Source organism: Heloderma suspectum, chromosome 1 (genome assembly GCF_057233095.1).
Source record: "Heloderma suspectum isolate Gila_16-S chromosome 1, 16-S_ref, whole genome shotgun sequence".
In the NCBI taxonomy this organism is placed as follows: domain Eukaryota; kingdom Metazoa; phylum Chordata; class Lepidosauria; order Squamata; family Helodermatidae; genus Heloderma; species Heloderma suspectum.
In genome coordinates, this window is record NC_139458.1 from 326,819,891 (window position 1) to 326,826,134 (window position 6,244).

The window sequence follows — 6,244 nt, forward strand, 5'->3', positions numbered from 1 at the left end:
TATTAGACAGAAAAAAGGCCTACAACTCCCAGTATTCCCCAGCCAGCCATGCATAGGATTGTGCCCTATAGCAATCACTGAGAGTGCAGGGAAAATGTAAGGTAGCAAACCTATTCACATTTACTCAGGAGTAAAGTCACTGAATTCAGTAAATATCCCTAAGACTGAGCTGTGGCGAGACTAATGTGCCTTTTTTCATTTAGCATTTGGGGTTACATAGTTGTTTTAATGTTTTAATGTTTCTCTGTTTTTAATCTGTTTTACTGTAGTAAGGTTTTATTGCCTCAAATTGTTGTACACTGCCGTCATACCTTTTCAGCAAATAGGGCAGGATGATGATGATGACGACGAGGATTGGCTATTTACAATCTGGTTATTTACAATCCCGTTTAATTTACTCAAATGTTTGGGATTTGATCTCCCTTGGAGATGTTTGAGGCTGAATCATTTAATGTGTATAGAGTCTTAATCCTACAAACAGAAGGGAAATCTTTGTCCCGCAAGGCTGCTTTGTGTTTGTATCACCAGCAACTAACTAAGGATTTCCCCAAGCATGGAAGGAAATCCTGGGTGTTTTAGAAATGACATACTCAGTTTACATTGCATTCTGTCAACATAGCTGCTGTGGCTGCAGGATAGAGGAATATGGCTGGGGTAATATTGCATTCTGGCAATCTGTGTCTGTGAGAAATGCAATCGCTGTGTCATCCAGTAAGGCTTCTCTGTTTTGTGCAAAGTTCCAAATGGTTCCTTTTTATTTAAGGAGGGGTGGGGAACTTCAGGGCAAGGGGCAAAATCCAGCCTCCTGGGGTCCCAATCTGGCCTTCTGAGGTTCCCCAGATGGCCAAACCCCTTCCCCGGGCCCTTCCCCCAACCACTGACCATTTGGTGATTTCCCAACTATTGTGCGTACCCATTCCCCAACCCCCATTTGACAAGGCTGAAATGCCTCTCCTAAGGCTTAGTTACTGGCAGTCTGAGCTTGACGCTACAACATGTATTTTGGCACCACTCCGTTTGCCTGAGGCCCTGCCTGACACTGGAATGCAGCCCCCCCCCCCAGCTTCTCTGAAATTGAATTAGGCTCTTGGGTTGAAAGAGGTTCCCCAACCCTGATTTAAGGACCTCATAGGACCTTGAATTGTGCCAGGAAAAAATTAAGATATATCTCTGCAAGTCTAAAGCTAAACTAACTTGGAAGGAAATTCTGAAAATCAATTCTCCTTCTTCTTCTTCTTCTTCTTCTGGACCAATTAACACTTTAATTGATTGGATCAAACATGGATATAACCATTATGCCTTAAATGTAGTCCGAGCTATTCTTCCCTCTTCCTCGTAAAGAGGGAGCCATAATTCAAATTCCTAAATGTCACTCTCCTTCTTGGATCTTGCTACAAGGTGGACATATAATCGGTTCCTTACACTGCAGTCCTCTGCATTTCTGCTCAGAAGTAGGTCATGTTAAGTATATATAGGATTGCAGCCACAATTGAGGACTCTACACCATGCAGACTCTGTGCTAGAATGGCACTTGGCATTTGAACCTTCTTATTAAGAGTGAAGGACTGAAAGTGGAATTTAGTTGCCCAACACTGAAATCTCACATGCATTTGAAAGCATATTAATAAATCAATTAGAAATTTTCTCCTGCTTCTGTTAATGCACATTACTAATGTCCAAGTCACACTAACCCTGTATCAAATGTCATCACACCCCACTCCAGCTAGTTTGGGGAAGATGGTCACTGGGGTCAGCTGTGGGTTTAGAAGTGTCCTTGGCAGGGTGCCGTTCAGTGGGGCCCAGTTGCTCCTTTGCCTCCCACCTCCTCCTAGACAAAGGACAGGTGGTGACTCAAGCTATTTCCTGCTGCTGTCACCAATCACAGACATGCAAGCCAGTGGCAATGGTTGCTGGGAGCACACAGCTGCTGGTAGGGAGAGGGCAATTCTCCAGGTTTCCAAGTTTTACTGTATTAAGTGGTATATAAGTATAACAAACAAACAAAAACAAATAAATAAATGGTGATGGCTGCTGCTACTTCTGGCCTCCTGCTACAAGTGGCAATGATTACAAGAAGCAGCCGCCCCTGCCACTACCAGCCCCCCCCCCTCTCTGGGTGACAATACCGGCAGTACTTTCTGCTCCTAGCAGCCATTGCTGCTCATTCATCTGGCCGTGATAAATAACAAGCACCAGTAGCATGAAGGGTCCTCCTCTCTCAACTGTCATCGCTACCTGCCATTCCAGCGGGCTGGACAGCGGGAGATGAGAGGAAGAAATGGGGCCATTCCACCAGCCCTGCTGAAAGAGCACTTCATTTTCTCCTCTTCCCTTCCATCCTTTTTTTCCCTTTTGTGTCATGTATTTTGCGTTTGTAAGCCGGTGAGCAGGGACTGTCTTGTTGTACTGCTTGCATGTAACCTGCATGTTTGGCTCAGGAGTGGGATAAAAAATACTTTTAAGTAGTAGCAGCCTACTTTTGCTCTCTGTATAATGAAGGAGCCGCTGCTGCACATGGGGTGTGATTCTAGAGGGCAGGGGGACACCTTGCTCCAGGAGGCAAATTTTCCTACTGCAAAGAGTGAAAGCAGGGGCAATAGCTGTACCTCCAGGATGCAGGGGCCTTGGTAGCTGCACAACAATGCTGACCCCCTGATGCCAGCCCTCATATTCACCCATGGGTACCCCAGATGCTGGACTATGGCACTTGATAGCTAGACTAGGATGCAGTCTCATAATACAGTGTGTTAAGGTCCCTTTTCTGCATTACTTACCCACCCACACCTCTACGCAGGGCCAGCCCTATAATGAGGCAAAGTGAGGTGGCCATCTAAGGTGCCAGCATGGTCTGGGTGGCGCAAGGCTCTCAGATAGTAGGTGAAATGCACACTCAAAAAGCAACCATTTCCAAATATGTACAGCTGTTTGGGGCAGGGTGTGTGTGGCGGGGATCCTCTTCATGCAGTCCTTTTAGTGTGAACAGTAAGCTGGGAGGCATCTCTGTGACCGTGGCTATTGAAGAAAGGATGTTTCTAAGTGAGGCTTTCACTGTGCAATTGCCCCGTCTTGAACACAGAATTTTACAAGGGGGCCAGTTGACAGTGTCTTCCCTTTGTGACCTTCCTGTATTTTCCCACCACTACTCCCATCTTTTTTCTTACCACAAACAACCCATTAAGAAGGGAAATATAGCTGTATATGCTTTCGAACTGTGGTGCTGGAGAAGACTCTTACGAGTCCCCTGGACTGCAGGAGGTCAAATCAGTCAATCCTAAAGGAAATCAACCCTGACTGCTCATTGGAAGGACAGATACTGAAGCTGAAGCTCAAATATTTTGGCCACCTAATGCAAAGAGAAAAGTCACTGGAAAAGACCCTGATGCTGGGAAAGACTGAAGGCAAAAGGAGAAGGGGACGGCAGAGGATGAGATGGCTAGATAATAGCATCACCGATGCAATGAATATGGACTTGAGCACACTCCGGGACAGAGCGCAGGACAGGAAGGCCTGGCGTGCTGTGGTCCATGGGGTCACGAAGAGTCGGACACGACTGAACGACTGAACAACATAGCTGTATAATATCTTTTGACTGGTAGTACTAGTAGCTGCCTGTCTGGAAGCACCCCAGGCATAGCCGCAATCATGGAAATGGCCACTGGATCTCTGAATATACATCCCAGTTCACAGTCACTAGCCTTTTTTGGGTGCTCATGTACCCATGCAAAACTGCAGAGTGAAATTCATAATATAAACAAGCCCATGGACTTTGCTATATTACAGCTGCAATCCTATACACAATTACCTGGGAGTAAGTCCCATTGAACTCAGTGGGGCTTACTTCTGAGTAGACATGACTAGGATTGGACTGTGAGAATCACTGAAAAATATGTGCTGTTGAAACATCTGTAACATCCTTCTCTAATCTGGTGGCCTGCAGCTGTTGTGGACTTCAGCTCCCAAGAGCCCCAGCCAGCATGGCCAATCCTGGGAGCTGTAGCCCAAAACATCTGGAAGGCACCAAGTTGGGGGAGGCAGATGTATAACAACAGGGAACCTTGTTTACAGGGGGCCTATTTGAAGAGGGCATTGTAGGGATATCATGCCTTGTGTATTCACACTACATGTGATTATTCCTCAGGAAATACTGATGGCCAACTCACTAATTCTAACATGACAAATCAGACATGACAGATCAGATAAGTATGTGGACATTGCAGGGAAGTAGATTTTGGCTAACCATTAGGAGAAACTTCCTAACAGTAAGAACTGTTTGACAGTGCCTCCTGAGACTGCCTCAGGAGGTGGGGGGGGGGGTTTCTCCTTCACTGGAGATACTTAAGCAGAGGATGGAGGGCCATTTGACAGGGATGCTGTAGTTGCACTGCCTATTTCATATCATACATTGAGCAGCAAGTTGGATTAGATAACCTTCAAGGTCCATTCAAGCAATATGATACCTTGATTAATATCTCCTGTGGTCATTAATTTCCCCTGCAAATGACCTCCAGGAGGGTTAATCCATGGGTTGTTGTTACATAAGAACCCAGAATCATGGGTTTTTCAAGGGTTATTTCACCAGACAAAAGAAGCAGTGGGAAAGTGCAGTCAAAAATCCCAGCCTTTTTACATGCCAGTACTATTGTGCTGCAAAGGCAGTTGGGATACAGGGAGGGGGCAGGTGAGATAGGAGGGAAACAAACAACCCAGGCAATGAGAAAACAAGCCATAGTTTGTCTGCTAGACAAACCCTGAGTAGGGCAACAAACCATGGTTTAAATAAACCATGGGTTAGCATTACATGCGAAGCAGGAATCAGAGCCTGGCAAGGGGGGAGGCGATGTTTAAACCGCTAAGAGAAGATGATGTGCAGGAGAGAAACCAGTCAACATAGATTAAGCACTCCCACCCTGTTCTGCTCACTGATTCTCCCGTATAAATGTCACCCAGCCAACCGAGCTGGGAACCTCATGCTACCCTTGGAACAACTACATGAGGTACTGGAAAAAATAATGTACTGTGCAATTCTTACTCAGAAGTGAGTTCCATGGTGTTCAGTGGGGCTTCCACCCAGGTAAGTGTGTATAGGTCTACAGCCTAAATTGGTGCGTGTGTGTGTGTGTACACACACACACACTAGGTGTGCTGCGCATGCATCCTAGAAACAAATTCCTTTGCTTTAAAAATAAAAAGGAATTCTATGTTGATAATATTTCCATAGTTATTATGAAGGATTTTCATAATGGACCAAAGAAAGCACAAGTGCAACATAAAATACAAAGATCTTGTGCAATTTTATATTGAATATACCCCCAAAGCATCTTTAAATCTTGCTGAGAACCTCCCTCTACGTTTGAATCCCCTTTCTCCATCCCCTCATGCCAACCTTCCCAAATCTGAAAAGGACCCAACCTGCCCTATTCGGAGAACACATAATTGCAGTAAGACACCTCTTTCTATTACTTCAGGTACATACTGATTGGAATGTATACAGTGTTGACATTATATTCGCAAAGGAGCAGTTCGAGGTAGTCTTTTCCCCGAGTTTTAAGGCGCTTTATATATTTTGAAGCATGGAACATAGATAAAGTGTTAGCCAGTCATAACTAGAAAGGGGGGGGGGGGCATGACAAGCTAGTTTCCAAATTTCCCAACTCGTTTCATACATAAATGCGCTTGAAACTTGGAGAGAGGTCTTCTGCATTCAGCGAGCCTCACACTTACATCACTGGCGAAATATTAATGTACTTCAGAGTAAGGAGGAGGAAGATTGGTCCCTCCAGTTCCCTGGTTGCATTAATTATCCCCCCCGCCTAGTAAGGTTGCATTAATTGATCCCCCATTACGCTGGCACCGATCCCCCCCCCCCGGCTTGCATTCATTGATTTTTGACTCGTTTCTTTTCAGCTAGACGCTGGGGTGGGGTCACCTTGTGGCCATCCAGATGTTTGGGCCTGTAAGTCCCATCATCCCTAGCCAGCATGGCTATTGGTGAGGGGAGCCGCAGGCCAAGCCGCCCGGAGGGCCATAAGCTGCCCAACCTGAAGCTAGCCTAGAGCAGGGGTCACGGCGCTGCCCCGCCATCCGCTCCTAGGCTGGCGTCCCGGATGGCTCCACCCGCTCCGCGGCAAGCGGAGCGGCGAAGAACGCGCGGCGGGGACGTGGGCAAGCGCGGCGGCGGCAACAGCCCGTCCAGGATCCGCGCAGCAGCGCGGCCGGAGGCACGAGGCAGCCCGGCGCGAGCGTC